We start from the raw sequence: 24,613 nt of genomic DNA, 5'->3' as shown, positions 1-24,613 counted from the left end.
GCATTTAAGATCTAATCCAGGGTTAGTATTGGTCATTATGACTCTTGTGCAGTGTACAGCAATTGACCATCCATTTCCGTGCTTGGATCACACGATGAAGGTCATTTCATTCATCAGCCAACTATAATTACTGCAACACTTGTTCACATGTAGTTATGCACAAGCAACATCGATGATATCAGCGTGAAACTATAATGTGAACAATCATTGCAACAATTCTGAAACTTTAAGTGACACAAATTACTTTGAATATGGTGATGAAATTGTTTACATTTTGAGCTTAATAAGTTGTTCGGGTTTGTCATGTTTGTAAGCTGTGCTTTCGGCTAAGTTTTATTCTTGAATAGAAAAAGATTCGGATTAATTTTTAAACTTACATTTAGTAGTTTTTTTGTCGTTCCATTTTGTTTAATTTAAATTTAATAAGAGGGGTACCGGTAGTACTCAAATAATTACAACATATTTTTTTTAGTAGGAGAAAAAATGGAAATATCTATAACATTTTAGAAATTTAAGGCTAATGAATGGGTGCTACTATATTTATTCAAGATTCATATAACTAGGAGTTGTAATGGTAGGCCTACTGAAGGTTAACTTAGAAATATCCGGCAAAAAGGCATCATTATTGAAGTATTTTCTCATAGATGAACTCAAATTTCCATCAAAGACTAAATCAATTAATTTTGTCTGATTTCTAAACATGTAAAAAATAATGCTAGTAGACTTCTCATTATGTTTTTTAAAATGTTTTGACGTGTGTTTCATACTGGTTGAATATACGTGAATGTTTTGGTGTGCACTCATAGTGATTAATGTTTTATCTTACTTGAGTGTAGATTTACAATATTTGCAACAGATTTCACAGTATCTTTGGTTTTGATACCAAAGAACAAGTAGTAGTTAACAATTAAGTTATATCGATGACATAGTTTTAACAATGATTAAATAATGTATCAAGTAGTGAACAATAAAACGCAAAACAAACAAAAATCATTAAAGAAATTCTGTCCAGCTGATAATAAATCTATGGGGAAGTATGTTTAACATGCTAGTACATTGTCAAGCAAGACTAATAACCGTATTGTTGTTACGGCCTGCGATATTCGGCAGACCCATTTGTTGATCAAACAACATAAATTTCACGTTCGCTATTTTTAAATCAAAACTGGAACAGTTAAACCGCAAGTAAATAAACAGTCAATAGAGAGAAGAACCATTCGCGCGTTGCTAACAAATTAATTGTTTGCGCGTTCGTGAAATACTGCGTGTGCTCGGGAGGGTTCGTGCGCGCTCGGACAGGTTCGTGTGCGTTCGGACAAACTCGCAAGTGTTCGTAAACGCTCGGCCATATTGTTGGTGCCTTCAGTGATCAGTCGCGTCGGATTCGGTCCGAGTGATTGTGGCCGAGACAGGTTGTATTTCAGCTCGCAAAATGTCGCAATTTATATAAACTGTCAGGTTCAAACGTGACAATAGTGTTGAGAATACTTCCAGTTGCAGTATTTACTAGTGAGGGAAATTCTCTGCTTCGATTTTATGAGAAAATAAAAGTAAGACAAGTTTATTATTGAATGTTTGGGTTAATTTAATTTCAATGTACAGTACTAACAAAGAATTAAATAACACTTAGAACAGCTGTTTGTGCGGGGATTATAGGGAAACAATTCGTAAGAAAACTGTTTTAAAATTTACTGAGTAGTGAGTAGTTTATGTTGTACAAATACTAATTTATTCTGTTAACTATCAAGTTTTAATGCTACTGAAATCTATTAAAATTTAACTATTTATTAAATAACCAATACACCCAGTAATCTTTTTATGTATTTATGAAACACCGAAAATGCTACCATACAAAATTTATGGACAATGGTTAATAATCTATAACAGTAGCGAATAGACTATAAAAACAAAGAAAAAAATATAGATTAAACTGCACTAGAATGTAATGTGGTTTTCCTTTAAAAAATCTGATTTGAATTAAAGTAATATTTCAGTAGTTAATTGTAGATGTTTGACAACTAACCGAAAACAGTGGTTTTGATTTGGCTTTCGATTTTGGTTTTTGATTCGCATATATATGATACAACATTTCAAAGTTTTTTCATACATATACATAACATACTTGAGTGCATACATTTTGCATTACGTAATTTTGGGCGTATAAACAACGATTGTAATACGAAATATTTTTATAATTAATCTTCATACAAATTACGAGAGAGTGTATAATGATGGTAATAAGTTAAACATGGAAGCTAAAGTTTTATAATAATATCTACTTTAAAATACTTTCAGTTTAAAGGATTTTTAAGAAGAGTATTTTGGTTTACTTAAGCTGCTTAACAATTATAGAATTAAACTCGAGTTTCAGCTGTTAATAAATACGCACAAATATTAAAATAAGCAAACAAATAAAAAAATACAAATTTACATTATGAAAATACTATGGAAGGATTAATTTTGATCTGGATTATCAACTTATTATTTTAAATGAGTAAAAAAGTCTTTTAGAAGGCATGAGTAATCATAATGTTTTATGGAATAGTTTTTAAGTTTTAATATTTTTAACAGCGAAATAGAACATCAGAGATTTTTCATTAATTATTCAGCACTATTCAATGCATCTAAAATTATGTCATTTGAACATCACTAAGAGTGATATATTAAGTTTTAACAATCATATTGGCCATCATCTTAATAGCTTATTTATCCTGAATATCAATCCTGTTACTGATTGATATCGGTTGCCAATGCACTGATAATATGCATATATCTATTTACAGTTTTCAGTAAAAATGAGAATAGTGTTGGAAGTAGGAAGACATATTTTACTATATCTATATAGTAGCTTGAAAACGTTCAAGAAGTTATTTCTATTGTTTGAACGTCAATTTTTTTTAAGTAAAAATATTTCTTATCATCAGATAATAAGAATTGTATAGTTTTTTACCGATGTTTTTATGTGATACCATTGACTATTCAGACTGAGGTCAAAGATACCATATGGGTTATGAAACTGCACAAGCGAAGAATCCCGATTTCGTTATAGTGATGTGGCAAAAGTTGTCAATCTTGTATTCAAGTAAAGTTTTCTTTTACAGTGAATATGAAATTATATTAAGCTAATTAGAATGTAAACATAATAGATTTTATGACAATAAGCACTTATGTATGGACTTATTTTCAACAATCTACTTATTTTGAACCTTAACGTATTTAGATAATAGTTGTATGGAAATAGGTGCAAACTTAAGTATACGCAAACTTTATTTTGCTAATATGTTACGTACGTAGACCAAGTACTGTATATTTTTTTATTAACATGTGGGGGACTGAACTGGTCTATGTGTTAGAGCGCGGGACTTCGGTCCCTGAGATCCCGGGTTCAAACCCCACCAATGGATTTTATCTAAGTGATTTTGCCGCAACCCCTAGGCCTACCATGAAGTTATGCGAAAAACAATCCCGGGATAGAAGGCTACCTAGCCTCCTAGGACAAACAATATTAACATGTAGTGACATTAATTATATACTAAATTTTTTCTTTTGCTCATAAAAACCACTGAACAAAATTTACCATCGAGGTTTCAAGTATCTAACGGTGTTGATAATATAGGATAATGAATATTTCATTATAATCTTGAACATTTGTTTTAAGACCAACTTGAAATTTAAGTGTTGATAAAAAGTACTAATGATAGAAATTAATAATTTTAAAACAAAAACTATGGTATTTATTTTTTTACACATTTGCATAATTAATCAGCCATGTTATACACACTTAAAAACTTCTGTTAAAACTTAAACAATATTTACTTAAAAATTTTAAATTGCTCTCTATTTTTTGTACCAAACGAGATCAAAATCTCTCTTTACAGCTACATAGCTGGTTAAATGAAACCAAAAGTAAGGGCCAAATAAGCCTAAAGCTCTTTGTTTTAAAGTGCGCCGAGATAAACTTCAAAATTGGATCTGTTCGGAGATTGGCAAAGCGCCTTTGTTTGCGCCGTTTATTTTGGGCAAAATGAGCTCCAGCCTGAACCACTGCAATTTTATGATTTTATGAAAACAACATAAAACTGAAGGCCAAGTTTATGCGCAAGTTATCTAAGAGTTGCATAAACATTTGAGTTTACCGTTCAATGGAAATATCTTGCACTCAAACTCCTCTAGTAAAAATAACCTTCATAAGTAATGAGTTGTGTAATGTACATTCAGGGTGAGTGTTGGCCAATTTAAAACCTCTTTTTGAAAAACCATAAACTTGTTTATACCGGGTTTGTCTTTTTTATGAAAAATGACAATATGTGTTTTTTCAAATAAATATACAAATTGCCAATGTACCTTTATAGGGTTTCCTATTTGATATTCAAATTCCAAATTTAATGATTTATGTGGAAAGAAACTTGCCCAAGAAAACAAAATTGTTTAGCTACATTTTACAATTTTATCGAAATTACTATGAATATGATAACTATTTAGGTCAGATATTATTCAAACTAATTGAAAAGGGCGTTTGAGCTTAACTGTATAGTTAAAGGCGATTTCTAGTTCTTTTCTTATTCTTCAAAACATTACTTTGATTGCAGCATACTCTAGACGTCAAATGAACTAATTTGTGCTTTCCTTAACGTAATATTTAGCGTGCAAAAAGCTGCTGTTATAGTTGCATGGTTTTTTTAGTCGCTGGATGTGGGAAGGGTTAGTTAGTTTTTATCACACACATAATTATAACCACGAGTAGGATTAGTTAAAGTTTGAAGAAATCGTATAAATATTAAGTTTTATTCCCCTAGCAGTAAAAAAAAAAAAAAACAAAAAAAACACACTTATATTAAACTAGATAGATGAAACATATTTTTATTACCACCGATTGAATTAAAACCGATTTCATTTAAAAGATAAAATATTTATAAGCACAATTTTTTATATGTATAGGAATTTCTAATAAAATTATCCTAAGTTTACTTGCATTGATTTTTCTGTAATAATTGCCAACAAATAAGGTAAAGGACAAACTATATATAGGTAATGTGGTAACCTTTTAGCTTATAAGTTATTTTTCAAAATAAATTATATAAAAACATTATCTAGAGTAAAAGTTGTCAACCCTAGATAAAACTATTTCGGACGACTCTAGTCGTTGGCTAGGTAATTGCATTGAATTCAATTTGCTCAGAATCTGTTCGAATGCTACTGCTGAAAATCTGGTTTAATTACACTTCACACTTATTCAATCTGCCTCATATTCCATATTATAACAAATAGAATTGTTGCAATCTAAATATGTAAATGGTCCATTTCGATTTTGATTACTGCCTTTTGATTAGTTAGGCCATTATCATAAAGTGGAAACAGTTACTACGTAACATAACGATGTTATATTGGCAACATTTTGAATCACTTATTCTAGAAAATTCATATTGAAATTTTAATGTACAACAGTTCTGTAATATATTTTATAATAGAGTCTCTAAAACGTAGGCAAGTGCTGAACGTAATGTTAGCCAAACAAAAAAAAATCGTATTATTATATACCCCTTGAACTACCAATAAGCTTTGAAAATTATAAAAATACCTGTATACGGTATTCCTTCAAATCCATTTATCAAAGATTTGACACCAAATCGGTGCAATTTTAAAAATACACTTGGCAATTCATTTTCTATTAAGGACCGACACTTACGAAAAAGGACATTAATGTAAATACAATACACTCCAGGTACACACATACACACATCAGACGCTGGGTACAAATAACAATTCTATAACAAAATCACTGGCCTGAAGATGACACCAATTAGGACCCGAAACTAGTTTCTAAGTGTAATTTTAGTGATTACCTTAAACAGATATTAAACCTTAAAAAAACTAAAAGGTAAATCTATTACATCAAAGTAGTTTAGTAACTTGATACTACGTCAACGAATTGTTTGTGTAATTGTCCTCTACTGCATACACTCATTACGTTGAGGTTAATGCTTATTTGATTACAAGTAGAGCCCTGTAATCAACGCCTTAACCATCTCCATTCAGACAAAGCTTGGTTGAGCTCAGGTGATTGGTGAAAACCTAATTACACCTGTACTTACCTGCTTTGTCCCCGTAAGCTCTTGTTTTACAAGTATTTGCATTTTCACACGTAGCATTCATGTTAGAAACTATTTCTAAAAAGTAAAAGACAGTTTTTATGTCATCTATGTATTTAGCAAAGTGTTGTATTGATAACGTATGATATGGTTTAAGTTTAAAACTTTTAGTTAGCTACAATATCATGATGGATCAGGCTTTGAGTTTCTGGATTAACAGAATATTGTTTCTACGAAATTATTTGTCCAATTATTTGTGTTTATTTACGTCATTATCTACAAACCTTGAGCTTGTAAAGCAAACCTTTTGTTTGATATCATAATTAACAGTCCAATGACATATATGATCAAACCAGCAACTTTTGATTCAAAGGAAAATCCACTTGACTACCCCAAAAACTCAGCTTGTTGGTCTTTGACAATTTAAATTTCATTGCGAAAGGCAACTAAATAGGAGTATCTGGCACACGGAAAAAAATATATCTAAAACTTTTCCCGGTGTGCAAACCATTTTTCTTAAACCATTTTGATTTTGACGAGGTGAAACTTTGGCGTATTGTATTTTTGATAGCATTCATTATTTTCTGTAAAAAAACTAGATTTTAGCCTAATTTAACAGGGAAAAAAATATTATAATGTTAACTGGGGTTAAATTTCCTTCTCTAGATGGTTGGTTCCGGTCGAATCAATATCCGGTGTAGTCTCAGCCCGAGGTGGTCGGGAAGAATATTTCTAAAATCTATATAAATAAAATTAGAGTTTTGTCTGTACATTGCTTAGAATAATGAACTTTTTGGTTATTTTTACATTTCATAGGTCAGAGAAACCGAATCAAACCTTATCTCAATTTCTGTCTGTCTGTCTGTCTGTCTGTCTGTCTGTCTATCTGTCATTCTCTTGGTAACGCTAAAATACGCACTTTATTACAACTACTCCTCAATAACTATAGCACTGTCCCGCCTGAAACTTATTTTCCAAATACTATACATATATGAGATGGTTTTAGACGTATTTCATCGAATATGAGACAGTTAGATATTTAACAGTAAACCCTTGAAAATCAGGTTTTTGTCGATTTTTGACGTGGAATTTCTGGAAGCCCATGTTAACCTTATGAGAAATGAAATTATTGAATCTTAACAGCTGTTTCAATTAAACAAGTTGGTTCTGTTCTGTGATGTTCAATAGCATTAAAGTTACAAGGATTACCAACAGGGTGCAGCACTAGCACTATTATTTCTTTTACATTTATGACAACAGCTAATTTGCAACCTGGAGGCGAGTGAGCGTAGCGAACGAGCTAACCTGAAGGCAAGTGAGCGTAGCGAACGAGCTAACCTGAAGGAAAGTGAGCGCAGCGAACGAGCTCCAACATACAGGTGAGTGAGCGTAGCGAACGAACTTCAACCAGGACGTGATTGAGCCATGCAAACGAGATCAGATAGTAAAAATAAAAGTAAGCCTACCGTTATAGGATCGACCGGCAGACACAGAGGTAATTTAACCTTTTATTGATTGTCATACCGATCCGGAACAACAAAAAACAACATAAAATGAAGCTATGTATAATAGTTTGGCCAGCATATCTTAAAATATGCAAACCAACTGCTGTTCTTTATATAAGAAGGTTTCAACTGAATATTATAAGATCCCCGTGCGTAGAACGGGTACACAGCTAGTAAAGAATAAAAGAAGAATTTACAAAACTAAATTTATAGTTTAACTAGCTGGCCCGACAGACTTCGTCCTTTTCTAATGTGGTTTTATGTCAATGCTCGTTCGCATGGCTCAATCACGTCCTGGTTGGAGTTCGTTTGCTACGCTTACTCACCTTTAGGTTGGAGCTCGTTCGCTGCGCTCACTTGCCTTCAGGTTAGCTCGTTCGCTTCGCTAACTCGCCTCCAGGTTCAAGTTAATTCGCTACGCTCACTCACCTTTTGGTTGCAAATTAGCTTTTGTTATAAATTTACTAGCTGTAACCCGCGGGCTTTGCCCCGTTTAACTTCTTAATTTTCAAGATTATCTCGTTCGCATGGCTCAATCACGTCCTGGTTGAAGTTTGTTCGCTACGCTCACTCACCTTTAGGTTGGAGCTCGTTCGCTACGCTCACTCACCTTTAGGTTGGAGCTCGTTCGCTGCGCTCACTTGCCTTCAGGTTAGCTCGTTCGCTACGCTAACTCGCCTCCAGGTTAAAGTTCGTTCGCTACGCTCACTCACCTTTTGGTTGCAAATTAGCTGTTGTCATAAATGTAAAAGAAATAATAGTGCTGCACCCTGTTGGTAATCCTTGTAACTTTAATGCTATTGAACATCATAGAACAGAACCAACTTGTTTAATTGAAACAGCTGTTAACATTCAATAATTCCATTTCTCATAAGGTTAACATGGGAAACTCCAGAGCCACTGGGGCGGAGCCCGAAAGGATTTTTGAAATAAGAATATGCCTATATGTTAATCGGGAATGTGAGCTATCATCATGCCAAATTTCAGCCCAATCCGACCAGTATTTTTCGAGTTTACTTTTCCCATACACACATACACACATACAGCAACCACCTCTTTTTTATAATAGTATAGATAAAAAATACCCCCGCCGCAGCAAACCTGCCGACTAAGCGAATTTCCATTTGTCTGAATTGATTTTCAGTTAAATATATTTTAACTAGCAGAGTACCCGTCCTTCGTACGGGGTTGGAATATAAGTATAAAATGCTTATTGCAGTTATACTCAAGCTTTGCGTTTGCAATAAGGGAGGACACAGTTTGATAAAATTTGCTTTTTTAAATTTACAGTATTCTATAGTATTACACATCTACCATAGCCATAATGTTCTACCACTTCACCTAAACAATAGAGAAAAATAAATTATCAACAATTCGCAAAATATCACAAATTATTCATGAAATGAAAAACATAAACATAACTGTAAACAATCCTTCTTTGACAGTTCTCATTGCGAATCACAGTTTTTTGTTGCTACTTAGTTCAAATTAGCTGTTTTCATAAATGCAAAAAAATATAGTGCTGCACCCTGTTGGTAAATCTTATAACTTTTTAATGCTTTTCCATATCATAGAACCAAATTTTTTTAGTTGAAACAGCTGACTAAATTCTTTAATTCCCTTTAAATATGAATACTCATAAGGTTAACATGGGGAATTACAGATCCACTGGGGCGGAGCCCGAAAGGATTTTTGAGATAAGAATATGCCTATATGTTAATCGGGAATGTAAGCTATCATCATGCCAATTTTCAGCCCAATCCGTCCAGTGGTTTATGCGTGATTGAACTTCAAACAAACAAACAAACAAACAAACACACAAACTTTCACATTTATAATATTAGTAAGATAACATTAGGTTTAACGAGTACCTAGGTTTGCTGCTACAAGGAAACTAATAAAGTGTGTTTTGGAGTAAAATATTGATAGCTTAGTACAAACTAAATACATTTGCCAAGTGTGATCAAAATATATTCATAAACAAGCAAACTACAACATTTGACAATATTCTCCATAAGAATAACATGGGAATTTTAAATTTACAATTTTTTTAATTTTCTCCGTTACTAATAATCAAACAAAAATACTTTTATATACTAAATTATTTGTTTTTTTAAGCTCTTTAAAAAGGTTTAAAGAGAAATTGGGAAATTTTGTGTTTTGAGGGTCAAAAGTGAGAAAAACCAATTTTTACCCCATAAAACCCCCGGTAAAGCCCCGTTCCCATGGTCCGATCGTGCTGGTTCGCGAACTCATTCAAGTTTATCCCGCTTTACACCTTTAAACCAAATTTCATCAAAATCGGACAAAAATTACTCAAGTTATCGCGTTCACGGACGTATATATATATAAGTCTATATATATATATATATATATATATACTAGCTGACCCGGCGAACTTCGTATCGCCTAAGTTATAGGTTTCCCCTAAGACAGACCGATGGAAAGAAAGTACCGTTACGTTTAATTTTCAAGATGATCTCGTTCGCATCGCTCAATCACGTCCTGGTTGAAGTTCGTTCGCTACGCTCACTCACCTTTGGGTTGGAGCTCGTTCGCTACGCTCACTCACCTTTAGGTTGGAGCTCGTTCGCTGCGCTCACTTGCCTTCAGGTTAGCTCGTTCGCTACGCTAACTCGCCTCCAGGTTGAAGTTCGTTCGCTACGCTCACTCACCTTTTGGTTGCAAATTAGCTGTTGTCATAAATGTAAAAGAAATAATAGTGCTGCACCCTGTTGGTAATCCTTGTAACTTTAATGCTATTGAACATCATAGAACAGAACCAACTTGTTTAATTGAAACAGCTGTTAAGGTTCATTAATTCCATTTCTCATAAGGTTAACATGGGAAACTCCAGAGCCACTGGGGCGGAGCCCTTTTAAGAATTTCGAAACGGGAAATAGTTTACGTCCGATTCGCATACCTACAGAATTTACACACCAAATTTCATAACGATCGGTGAAGTCGTTCCGGAGGAGTTTGCAGACAAACACTGTGACACGAGAATTTTATATATTAGATATATATATATATATATATATACATATATAAAAAATTTGAACGAATAGTGTTTTTGGCCTCTGGGGACATCAAAATGAAAAAGTAAATCGGTCCCGGGTCTAGGTCTTACCGTGCCACCTACGGTAATAGCTACTTCCCTATTATAGGGAAATTCGCTAATAACAGTGCTGCACCCTGTTGGTACACCTATTAACTTTTTAATGCCATTGAACATCACAGAATCAAATTGTTTAGTTGAACCAGCTGTTAAGATTCTTTAAGTCCATTTAAATATGAGTACTCATAAGGTTAACATGGGAAACTCCAGAGCCACTGGGGCGGAGCCCTTTTGACGGATCTGCCCCAAACTTCACCCAAACCATCCTTGAATGATGCTTAATAAGGCCTGAAAGTTTCATTACAATCTGTCGAGCGGTTTCGGAATCCATAAAGGACAAACAAACAAACAAACATACGTACATACAGTGGATTTTATATATATAGATTCAGCTTTGACAAACTTCCTATGATAATACTAGTTATCAGACCCCTTTCCGCTAACTTGTAATGACGTAAGCGATATAGTGGTTTCCTCTAGATACGCCTAGAAGATACTGGAGTAAAGATACTATAAAAAAGTAACATTTACATGTATTTATGTAATTTTAACTTTATTACACTTTACGAAATTTAAAACTAATTAAAAAAGTTGTACAGTTTACAATTATTCAGTTTTGTTTCAATATTGTAACTGTGCCTGAAGCGAGAGCGACTAATCACTCTGAATTAATGCAATATGGAACATGTAAAGTGGCACTTAGAGCTGTTACCAGTGAAAACCATATGTATTTGTTAACATTCTGTTCATATTGATGACAATTTGTGCCTTGTTAGATAGAGTTAGATTGGATTAATTTTAGGCAGGGGTTTGTTAATAGTTGTTTTTTATCTACAGTAAATGTATAAGAGCTACAGGTAAAGGAAACTGACTACAACGAACAATTAGGGTAAAAATTTTAATTTAAATAGAAAACAACGTTATTTCATTATTTTTTTATATTGTGGCCCTTTTACATATATTTACAGTATTTCAAATGTAGGAGGATTTTTAGGTACAGTAAATGCACTTTAGTATAAACGTATATTTTCAAATTAAATCAAACATAATTTTAAACATCATCTCCGCTTATGAAACATACAAGGTAGCCTACGGATTTTTTTTATTTTTCGAAACTAAATCAAAGAGTAGTTAATACATTTAGTTTTCAACCAAATAGTGGATGTATAGGTTTTTACAATAAATGTGTGAAACAATGTAATGTAAAGGGTCACACATTTGATAGCGACTCTCCGTCAATACCGGGAATTTCTACATGTGACGCGAATGACCAGGCTGCCAATTTCGTGCTGACCGGAGCAATTTAAATAATGGAGACGACAAATGGATTAGGAACGTTGAAATAAATTTCCCAGAACTCTCGATACTTTATTACATCATGCCCATGTGCTGTAAAGCACGCACAAAGTTCGTCCACCAATGTTCTACTAAATGTATTGTTGCGGTGAGAATGTGAAATTAATGTTGTTTTGGTTATAGAGATGGTAAACAGAAAATATAGGCATTTTAATTATTTTTTAAACACTTCATTAATTTTACTACAGTTGATTGCTGTTTCATAAACGATGAATGGTGTTATTTCAATTTTTGTTAGTTAAAATTGTTATTATCCTCAGTGTCCATACTTTCATTGGATTTATTAAACCAACTTGGTGTACAGTATTAGCTAAATAATAGTCTTGCAATATTAAGTAGAGCAAGTACAATAATCCAATAAGAAACCACATTGTAAATTGGTGATATATTGCCGTTGGAATAAATTAAATAAAAATAAAATAAAATAAGAAACGTATCCACTTATTGTTTGTTCCCAATTAACTCGGGTCAAAAAAAGTCACTTTAGGTTCTAACAATCTAATGCATTATGTTAGTAAAACATAGGCCATTCAGTTTGATCCTTGTATTGCAAACTCCGATTACTCCAGTTTAAACGAATTTGAAGAGTAGATTAAAGGGCCATGGTATAATTCAGACACATAATAATCAAATAACTTCTTAATCAGCATAGTACGTGTTATTAAATTACCTTAAAGCACAAAACCCACAACAAATAACACTTGTAATAATATAATTACACCCATACTGTTTACTCACAAGACGGTTAACATATAAAAGATGGAAAGTGGTGATTGATTTCGATTGGCCTATTCATTCGCCGATTGGGGCTAATAATGATTGGAGTGTCCAATCGAAATCTATCAACGTACCAAATCCTAAACGTACCAAACTACCATTATAATGCTTATTGTTTATTGGACAGTTTAATTTATTGCTAACACGGTTGAACACGGTGAAAATTTCAAAAGAAGTAAAATGTTCAAGTAAAAGCAGTAAAGCAAACACTAGCGATTAAAGTATAAAACTGCGAACATAACCTAAACTAGGGGTAAACTTGGCACAATAAGATTAATGTAGATTGAAATCTGACATCGTATTTAATACGAAAAGTTTGCGGCTATATTCTACCCAAGCAGTAAACTATTGAACTATTGAAGCAGTATTTTATTGAAGTTTTAACGTTTCTGAGAAAATAAACATAATCGCCTCACCAAGACAACAAAACTTTATGTGTTTTAAGCTAATCCGAATACAAGGCGACTGTAAAATGGGGTGAAATATCAGTGTATATCCTTTAACGATTGCAAGAAGCGGTTCTTTAGTCAATACTATTCATTAAATACCGATGTAGGAAAGCTGGGTGCAGTCGAGCCATCAAAAGACTACTGCAATTTCTCAAGATCGGGTCTTCACCTTCTAACTACTTTATTCCAACCCAGCTACCCAGATTCTTTGTTTATTGAGCTATTATACTATCCTGCTTTGGTTTTCCAAACACTCCTCCTGAACGGCTGAAGCTTACTGGACGAAATTTAGCGCAGTCACAGTAACTAACTGGTATAAAACTAAAATGGAACAAATCGGACTACAGAGATTTTCCCTTCGTTGAGAAATTTAACATGTTAATTTTGGGTTGATTGGTCACCATGACGGTTTTTGCAAGATGACAAAAAAAAGGTTAACAAAAGAGTTATGACCATATGTTTTATTACTAGCAATTTATACAAGCACATTACAAATACAGAACAAAAAGAAAGAATAATCGGATTCATAATGCTTTCGTAGTTACATATTTCAAGATTATTTGGTTAGCATGCCTGCTGCACAATATTGCAAAAGGCAACTGCATTGTACGCCTAGTTATTCATTCCAAGCTATGAAAAAGCCAAAACTAATAACACAGGAGGGTACTCTATAGCCTAAGTATTACTCTATGCATTTCTGTATATTTAACATAACTGGAATCTTTCATAAGTTTAAACTCCTTTTCACGGTCTGAAAGGTTTCGGTCTCAATACGTTGAGAGCTTTCACCGATGAAGGATAAGCTTTTCAGGCGAATTTACAAGGAGCTTTGATAAGTTGTTATTCATTGCTTTTTACATCTTGCGCAGTTCAAAGAACGTATTTCTACGAACACCTTTTCATAATAGTATTTATGATTTGTGTGTTCCTTACAATATTCTCTGACAAATGTTAACAATACAAATAAAGGCTACAACAAGTAAATTTTCAACTTAAGAAAATATTTTTTCATTGCACTGTCTCAAAAACAAGATAGCTTGTTGCGGACTAGTCCGTAAAATATTTGACTATTAATACTTCAGTATCCAATAGTCAATGGTAACAATGGAATCGTATGATTATGTCAAAGCTTATCTAAAAAACAAATTGTTGGTACAGTAAACTTTCCTTTTTAATCAAACTGTTTTGGCTATATTTTGTATTTTCGGCTATAATATATGACAATGTAATGAAACATATTGTTCGTAACTCGTCCTAAAATGCTTTTTTGCGACTTAACCGAATTTCCGATCTCGGCAAAGCCTCGTCCGTTAAACACGATATCGTACCAAAAAAGCCTACTTTAGGGACTGGTAACGAAAACTACTATTTCATTCAAATGCATATTTTTACTGTTCTAATAAAAATTTCAAATAACAAGTGGTACTATCGGAAATGGATTAGGTTAGTCCATTTCCAAACGGGATTCAATTTATGTTTATTTGTAACAGTTTCAAGGAGATCATTGTAAAAAAAAATACAGTTTAGAGTATGCAAAATCTACAGTAATAAAATACATTTCGGTAAGCATGTGTCCTGTTATTTATATTTTGCTTTATTGCAGTACAACTGCTGGTTATTTATTCTATGATGCAACGTTGTCTCAAGTTCTCCCTAGAAAGCTTGATTACTGGTACTGGTTGTATCTAAGTGGTTGGATCAATTTCCCTGGCGACCGAATTGTTATGCATGAGTCGTATTTGTTAAAAGGCAACGCTGCTGGACTAGGGAGTTAGAAGTATTTTGTAAACGTTAGGATTAAAACTTTGTTAATAATCTATGACTTTTTACTTATGTGATAATACAACTCAGTGGCTTTGAAGCCCACAATAATCAGTGTGTCCACCTATTAGAGAATTATCTAAGTCTACTTAGTAAGTAGAATTTTCTGTGTAATAAAGATCTTCTTTAAACAAAAACAAAAATATGGTGATATTCAAATTAATAAAGTTAGGCACGATATATATCGTGTATAATACAAATTTAAAACCAACCCTTAATCCTTGAAAATAATTATGTAGGGTGAATCTCGTTAGGATGCCCACTATTGACTTTTAAACAACCCTTGGTACGACAATTATTAAATAAAACATTTTCTGACTAGACTTACCCTTAGAAATAACTTGAACACACTTTAAGGTTTTTTTGAAAACAGGATACACCAAGTCCAGAAATCCAATAGTTCAAATCAAAATTGTAAAAATAAAAATATCTCATAATTTACATAATATTAAAGCTCTTATTAAAACAAAATTATTGTGATGATTAGCATTTTACTATCTCAATCCTTTTCAAAATGGTGGCTCGTCTTGTGAAAATTGTGTACTATTTTTAATGCCCTACATTTTTATTTTAAGTACAAATATCTCCACTCTTATTATAATATTGTGATGAATGTAAAATTTTAATCAGAGTAGTGGATTCTGGTTTCGGTACATTAAGTGTTAAAAAATATTTAAAATATCTTTGGATAACTTTAAGTTAAGTTTAGTGGTAATGAATGATCTTTATTTCACCATTGAAGGACCATCAACGGCTTGTCTGAAATTTATAGTGGACACCTTTTTAGATGGGCCCTTTGGATGATTTATATATCAAACGAATACATGTGATTAATTTAAGATCGCTTTCAGTTGGTATCTTGATAATGGTTACTTTACTGTTATACCTGCTGTAAAGATAAATTATATTACACTTAGATTTTATATTTATTTTTTAAACCCTTTTAGAAAAATGTAAAGATTAAGGTTAAAAGATGTACTATTGTTGACAGAAAATGAGTCATATACAAGGGAAATTAATTTGATTAATCTAAGAATTCAATATGTTTTCTCCTCTAGAGGAGATAAAAAATGACATCTACTTTTAACCCACCAAGCAGTGAAACAAGCAGTACAGTTATGAACAACTTGTCAAGAAACATTGAGAGATTTTGAAACAGCAATAATCTACAGTTTTTAATAAAAACAGAAACAAAGTTGCAATGCCCATTGAATAGCACTCGTATTATGGCACACAGTTTAACATTTTGAATTGCCCACCTGGAATTAAACAGATTTCAGACACAGTCATTGTTGGATCTTTTTACTTTTATCATTGACTATTGGACGGAAGTCAAAACTTTTATGAATTAGGTTATTTATTACCAACTTATAATGGAGTGTGTTTTACCCATGATAAACTTTCAATACAAAGAGTATAATTACGTACAATTATTACGTATAATTACGTATAAGCGTATAATCTACAGTTTGATACGGATTAAAACTAATATATTTGTACTTTACGCATTTTTAAATACCGTTACTATCAGGAGATAACTTGATTATTTAAATTGATTGAAATCATGTTTGCCATATCTTTGTAGATATTTTTAGATGTCATGATGAGATATAATTTATCAAATTTAGTTTTATAGAGAGGATAGATTCTCATGATTAAGAATCTGTGTAGATTACGTCATGAATGTATTTTTAACATAAATAAACATATTCTCAGCTACGCCAGTCTAAAAAATATCACTAACTTACTCTTGGAGAAGGTAGAGAAAATACAATTCAAGGTGAAAACCAAGGGCGGACTGGGTACTCTATTAGGGCGTAAACCTTGACCAGCCCGAAGGCGCCAACCGGGGGGTCTGGGGGGTATGGAATACCCCCCTGTACAGAGGGGGGTCCGGGGTCCTCCCCCGGGGCATTTTTTAGAAATTATACCTGTAAACTCGCATTTTTAGGCAATCTAGAGGCATTAACAGTGGAAAATCTGATAACTGACACTATTGATCAATGTTTGGTTTACAAAATTTAGACTATTTACCCACACGACTTGGTGCTATTCTGACAGTATATAACTTATCCTAACAAAAATATAAATACAAATGATTTTCTTAGGTTCTTTCGTATTATATTTGTGTATTTTCTTTGTTTTCCCTTGCATGGCTTGGCTGCATGCATACAATATAAATCATTTGCTTCCTGTTTACAGCCTGAACTTGCAACTGTTGTATTTTTTGGCACTGTAAATAACAGAAGTTATATATTTTAGATTTCTATGAAATTATTTTAACACAAACAATATGCTTTCACTGTGAACAAAACCAATTTATTGACTTAAACTTTTTAGCATTACATTAAGTCAAAACTGTAACCCTAAAGTAGGCCTACCTAACCTATTTCTACAAATGAAATAGCCTAGAGAGAACTACGAAGGTATTTTAGACTGGCTATCTGTAAGTAAAATAGGAAAGTTGACAAAATTAGTGCCATAGTGCATATTGAAATAATTAATTAATAGGCTGTAGCCACATATTAAAATACTGTTTACTGTTTAACCTTTACTGTGTAATGGTTAAGTTAACAAATACACTGTCACTAAATCTATTTAAATTTTGGAAAAGTAGTGATTCTACAATACTGCTTTCGTTCATGTTTCCTGTGTAGGTAAAGAATATAAAAATAAATTGAAGCTTTCGACACAGAGACACAAATCAGACACTCACTAAAGAGGGACACATTTTAATTGGCAGCTCACACTCTTTATTTATTTATTACATGCACGGCAAACGCCATTCTACAAGAGAGTTGAGTTGATATTGATAAAAATTAAATGTGACTTAAAGTGAAATAGTTATAGTGTGAGCAATAATTAAATATTATAACAAATATGAATAATATTAAATTATCTTCACTAGTTGTTTACCACAGACGACATCGTGACACCGACCGATGTCGGATTTAGTCGCATAGTTACGAATACTAGAAAAATACCGGTATGGATCACACACATAAACAAATGACGTTGTTGGCCCGAATCCTATACTGAGCATTGAACATATGATTTGGCAGTTCCATTTAAGCAATGTAGGATAGGAATCTGAACTATTTTTCTCATACTGATTGTGTGACTGCCAAGTTAGGATCTTCACTATTTGTTCTTCGCAGACTTTCAAAATTTATGAGCAGAGATGTTTTGCTAACTGTATATTTTGCCCTCGTATATCCACATTTGTCCTATGCCGTTGGCATTTGGGGTTCTGAAAACGTTCACACCAAACAAATCTTTAGGATGCAGAAGAAAGCCATCAGAGTCCTAGGTCATCTCAAGCCAAGACAATCATGTAAGCGCTTTTTTTCTGAAACGGGTCTTCTCACCTTTCCATTTACATTTTTCATACTCTGCTTTTTCTTAAGAAAAACTCTGAACTTTATCAGCATCTTATACCAAATTCAATATATAAAACAAGATCTACTAATACTTTGAACATCCCCAGACACAAAACTTCATTTTTTAAAAAGCAAATGTTTTACAATTCTGTCATTTTTTTAAATGCCCTCCCAAATGATCTCAGGAATGAAATGGACGTTCGTAAATTTAAGAGACAGCTTAAAGAGTTTTTAATTTGTAATTGTTTTTATAGTGTTAAGGATTTTGTTTGTTAGTGAAACAATGCAACAATGTTTATTTTATATTGTTTACCTATTGATTGTGACGCTTGCCAATGCCTGTATTTGAGTTTAACGGCAATAAACATCATTTCATTTCAATGTTAAATAATGTTTATTTTCGGGCCAAAAACGTCATTTGTTTATGTTTATGATACATACCGGTATTTTTCTAGTACTCGTGGTCGCAGTGCAGTTTTTTCGGGTTCGGCGTAAAATGACGCTGGAAGAGGACAGCTGTTTTTAAGTAGCTCAGACCACAGAGTAAAGTAAGTGCCTTCCACTCGGAGTAGGCCTACACGTACGAGAGAGAAGAGCTGCTTTGCTCTCGCTTGTCGACAGTGTCTATTCAGGTCTCACACCCAACTTTATGTTTTGCTATTCACTGCTGAAACTTTTACTCTAAGTTTTTCCTCTAGCTTTCTAAAAAATACATCTCGTCTCATTTTTTATTTTTATGAATTTTTCCTTTAACGAGGGCGCAAATATTGGAATGTTGAGAAGGCGCATCGGCCCACTGGCCGGTGGGCCGGCGGGCCAGTCCGCCCCTGGTGAAAACTGATTTTGTTAGTATACAATACGATTATAACGAAAGTTTTTACCTTTTTATAGTTATCAATACTTTTATTTATTCAAGTTATAAAAAAACCAGTTATATCAGTGCTGATCTAAAAAGTTATGAAAAAGGAAGAAAAAACTATGAATTTAAACTGCAAATTAAACCAGCGCGATGAGAGCTAGCTTTTGAGAGGAGATCAAAAGCAACAAGTTTGATCAAAAGCATAGTTTATACTGCTTCAGGGATTTAATATAAAGTTTTAAAGTTTTTGTTTACTCTAAACCCAGCATTTGATCTTGTGGTTATATCGTTTAGCGTAATCTAAGGATAATGGTCCTAAAACATCCACAACTCATCGTATCTATATACATAAAAGGTAAAGCCCTCACTGACTCACTCACTCATAACTAATTCTCCCACTTCCCATTTACCTAGGAGGTTGAAATTTGGTACACCGATTCTTTATGCATTAAATAGGAAAACTAAGCTGTTTATTCTGATCGGACTCTCGGGCTCCACGCCAGTGGCTCTGGAGTTTCCCATGTTAACCTTATGAGTTCTCATATTTAAATGGAATTAATGAATCTTAACAGCTGTTTCAATTGAACATGTTGGTTCTGTTCTATGGTGTTCAATAGCATTAAAGTTACAAGGATTACCAACAGGGTGCAGCACTATTATTTCTTTTACTTTTATGACAACAGCTAATTTGCAACCAAAAGGTGAGTGAGCGTAGTGAACGAACTTCAACTTGGAGGCGAGTTAGCGTAACGAACGAGCTAACCTGAAGGCAATTGAGCGCAGCGAACGAGCTCCAACCTAAACGTGAATGAGCGTAGCGAACGAAATTCAACCAGGACGGGATTGAGCCATGCGAACGAACTCACTTATGAAGTTAAACGGGGCAAAGCCCGCGGGTACAGCTAGTTAGTATATATACATGAGTTGCACAATAGTTACACAACTAGTTAATCTATAAACATGATAAATGTGTTATAAATTATGCATAACTATAATGATGTTACTATCAACAATAAAAATATCGCCCCCTTATGAAGTAAATAATTTGAACTTAACAAATTTATAAACTACTCTTACTATGTGGCAGCATTGAATGATTCAACTTTCAAAGATTTCCAATTCATAGCTTTGATTTTTTTGTGGGGAGTAGGTTTACGCAAACTGAAAGGCTCAATGTGCTCTCAGTAATACCGGACTCTCACGGGTTCGGTGTCTCCAGACTACCGTCTAAAAAACCCCTAATATCCTAGGACTAGGACAATATCCTAGAACTGTTTAGCACATTACTTCGGGCTAGTCCTTTTTAACTATGACATAAGGACTTTCCTTCTTATTTTCTTCCAACGGCGTTCGATCGTGACTGACCATTTTAGCCCGAAGAATATCCTTAGCCTCGGTGAACTTTTTGACGCAGTTCCAGAAGCCCTCCCCCTGGAGCATAGCTCCAACGATGTTGTCGGAAGTAGATAGTATTGGAAGTAGATAGTATTGGAAGTAGATAGTATCGGAAGTAGATAGTATTGGAAGTAGATAGTATTGGAAGTATATAGTATCGGAAGTAGATAGTATTGGAAGTAGATAGTATCGGAAGTAGATAGTATTGGAAGTAGATAGTATTGGAAGTAGATAGTATTGGAAGTAGATAGTATCGGAATCAGATAGTATTGGAAGTAGATAGTATCGGAAGTAGATAGTATCGGAAGTAGATAGTATTGGAAGTAGATAGTATTGGAAGTAGATAGTATTCGAAGTAGATAGTATCGGAAGTAGATAGTATTGAAGTAGATAGTATCGGAAGTAGATAGTATTCGAAGTAGATAGTATCGGAAGTAGATAGTATTGGAAGTAGATAGTATTGGAAGTAGATAGTATTGGAAGTAGATAGTATCGGAAGTAGATAGTATTCGAAGTAGATAGTATAGGAAGTAGATAGTATCGGAAGTAGTAGTATGATATCAGGGTTCAAAGAGGCTCGACGGACATGCCACCTCCATTCATTTAGCTGTGATTCGTTGTAAAGGTTGGGTGTTGTTTTGTACCGAAAGAAAAATTATTAATCATATTAATGCTATTTTTGGTATTATTAGCTTATTAAACATTGTGTTTTCAGTTGATATCTTGATGATAGCGCAAACTCAATCAATTATTTTCAAAACTAAGAAAAAAATATGAAATGTTGACTGATGATTAATAAGATAATCAATTATATTATTTAAGGTGCTATATATTTCCTCATTTAACTATACTTTATCACTTCAACCAAGAGCCCACTTCAACTGTCTTTATATTTCCAAGAATCCTTGAAAAAATTTTCATCACAATGTAACTTTCTGATATATAATATACATTTAAATATATCTATTTATTTAACATCTACAATATTATATTTTGTTTATCGATATAATATGTACTGTAAATCTAAACTGTCGTGTTTCTGTGTCTTGTAAAAAATTTTTATAACATCTAATTTTTAAGATTCTTGTCCTTTTTTGATCTTATATTTTACTCTAATGGAACACAAGCCCAGGCATCGCTTTTGTTTATTTTAATTTGATTTTGTTTATGAAAAGAAAATACGTTTAATGTTTTTTCCAACCACTTCATGGAACAAATTGTCATGCCTTCAAACAGTACGCAAAATAGCTCATTGCCGCTCTAGAGCGGGAATGTATAATTCCTACTCGCTTAGTCAGCTGATTTCACAGTTGCCGTTTTTATACAGACCACAGCCCGTATCTGGTACGTTAACAACCATTAAACAACCTTAAAAAGCAAACATAACCTTAATGACATTTCATCCTATACTATTATATAAGCAATGCTTGCTTGTATGTATGTATGCTTGCTTGTATGTATGTATGCTTGCACAAATATCTCGAAAACGGCTTGAACGATTGTCTTCATATGCTGAAAATAATTTATTTCTAGCCTACTACTGAACCACGGCTCGATTTCCAGGTACTATCATCTAAAAGGTTAATATGTTTGTTATTATAAGTTATTATGGTGGTAGGAAAAATCTTGTGTGTATTACGAGCAGAAATAGTCAATACCCTCTTAATACACAAATAGCTATTTCCACGTTAGTAAATTGTCTACCATAAAATTAATATTAGAGCAAGTAGAGATAGGTAGCAAGCGTATTGTTAATTGAAACTGTCTTACTTAGATCAGGCCTTGTGTGTGCAAGAGCTGCATAGTAAATGAGCGTATTACACTACATAAATTATTGATAAGGTTTCCAAACACAATGTTACTCTGATGCCTGTACTAAGTGGTACACTGAAGAGGAACCTTATGATAAAATTGAATTGAGTGAATATGTCCTGGCATTTATTTTATTTTAAAGTATTAATAGGGAAGAGGCGACGTGTTGTATCAGTTTAACATTAGGTGTGTTGCTAGCCTATTGTCAGCGTCTCAGCGTTTGGTCCAAGAGGAACGAGTTCAATTTTCGGCAATCGAATAAACATTTTTAAAGAGCTATCACATATTTTCACCAAAGCGTTAGTATTACCGTCCTTTAAATGCCATTGGTGTGAACCCGAAACAAATTAAATATTTTGAAGATATAAACTCTAAATTAGAAAAATTGAACTCTTTCATTCCTACATCAGCTTACAGTCCCTAATTGTTAAAACCCCAATTGGTGGTACAATACCTTTAAACAGGCACACATTTTTTTTATATTTAAAACTTGTATTGAATTTGTTTTCTGATAAATAAAAAACATCAATTAATTAACAAATTTGCCTAATAGTTTTCATGATTATGAGGGAAAGCATAATCCACAAAAATTTAAGTCAAAAATAATATCATTAGCTATTTATTTTTAGCACTTGGAAAATATAAATTTGAAAAAAATTGATAAAATTGAGTGCACTTTGCAAACGAAGAATTCCAGTTCTGATCAAATAAAATTATATCTGACAAAGCCCGTAATCGTTATTATTCATTGCTCCGAAATGGCATAATGATTAATAAAAAAATTATTTATTCAGTTTATAAAGTAAAAATATTAAGCTTACAAAATATGGCCAGGATAAAAAACTATGAGCAACAATCAACCTAATTTATTGTTCTGCCATACACTCGTTCGGCAATAATTATAGTTGCTTTAGCTGCAACGAATATTGTATAACGTAGTTTATTCATTAAAAGAAGTATAAAACAATAATTCTTGGTAGACTCCTTGGTTGATCATAGTAGGAACTGACAAAAAGTACCTTCTTCATACAATTTTTATCCAAACATTTTTTTTTACGCTGATTGTTAAACTGCTAACCTGTTTGGATGCTCGTAAACATATGATTGTGTTAGACGTACACGTTGAAAGTTCATGACATTTAATGAAGACTGAAAGTGATAACGACATAGTATTCAACTTTTCTAGTGTAGGAATAAGTGAAGATGTTTTACAGTTTGTAACTTCAACTCCAAATTTTCTTTGCTTTTTAATAAATAAAACGATAAGAAAGTTTAATTGACATCGAAACAACCCATACTATTTGTGGGACCGAGGGTTAAACAACTTTGTTTGGTATTCTACGTTATTTTTAAACCACTAATAATTGCAGTACAAAGTATTACTTTAAAAATAAAACCTTGACTATGTATGTGCCCTGTGTTATAAATCCAAGGAACTGGTTTTTAAATAGTAGTATTTTAATTAAAATTTATATATTTCGTGATTTTTAGTTTGGATCGTTCTTAGAGATTTCCAACCAATTAAAATGGTTCCTTGAATAACTGAAACGTCAAAGGTAAAAGATGATGGTGTCAATTAATTATTCAAGACGTTTGGGATTTCACTTTTACCTCTATTTGATAAATTCTATTTTAAAGAACCCTATCTCATTAAATGTTAACAGTGTTTTGAAGAATAACTTTGATCATTTAACCATTATTTATATTAAATAAAGGCAACTATTTTTCTAATTCATGCACAAATAAATACGTATAAAAAATGATTAAGGAAGGCCAAACCATTAAAAAACTAAACGTTCATATACTCCATTAAAAACGGAAATGTGAATTGCTAACTACGCATAATTTATACTATCGGAGAAGCTAAATTTAAATTACTGGTACTTTATCTATAAGCATAAACAAGTCCTCAAAGGATAGTTCCTTAGTACAAAGCTAGTTTATATTTAATGGTTGGATCCATCCAGGTACGTCTGTTTATTGAAATTACGTAATTTATTATGAACAATTAAAAGGACAACATACTTTCAAATAAAAGATAACCATTAAAAG

The 24,613-nt window shown here is 32.9% G+C and overlaps 2 protein-coding genes across 2 annotated transcripts in view; both read left to right on the top strand.

The window, feature by feature from the left end:
• Window positions 1–24,613, top strand: part of LOC128990815 (neuropeptide CCHamide-1 receptor-like) — a 38,303-nt gene that overhangs the window by 4,072 nt on the left and 9,618 nt on the right. The gene's annotated exons all lie outside the window — the stretch shown is intronic.
• Window positions 1,420–24,613, top strand: part of LOC128990814 (neuropeptide CCHamide-1 receptor-like) — a 42,259-nt gene continuing 19,065 nt past the window's right edge. The window contains exon 1 of the mRNA XM_054413404.1: window positions 1,420–1,550. The gene's annotated coding sequence lies outside the window, so the exon portion shown is untranslated. The remainder of the gene's footprint in view (window positions 1,551–24,613) is intronic.

This window comes from Macrosteles quadrilineatus, unplaced genomic scaffold (genome assembly GCF_028750875.1).
Source record: "Macrosteles quadrilineatus isolate MER2022 unplaced genomic scaffold, UCM_ALF_1.0 Scaffold_3__2_contigs__length_128488019, whole genome shotgun sequence".
Lineage (NCBI taxonomy): Eukaryota > Metazoa > Arthropoda > Insecta > Hemiptera > Cicadellidae > Macrosteles > Macrosteles quadrilineatus.
This window is presented reverse-complemented; position numbering and strand designations above follow the sequence as displayed.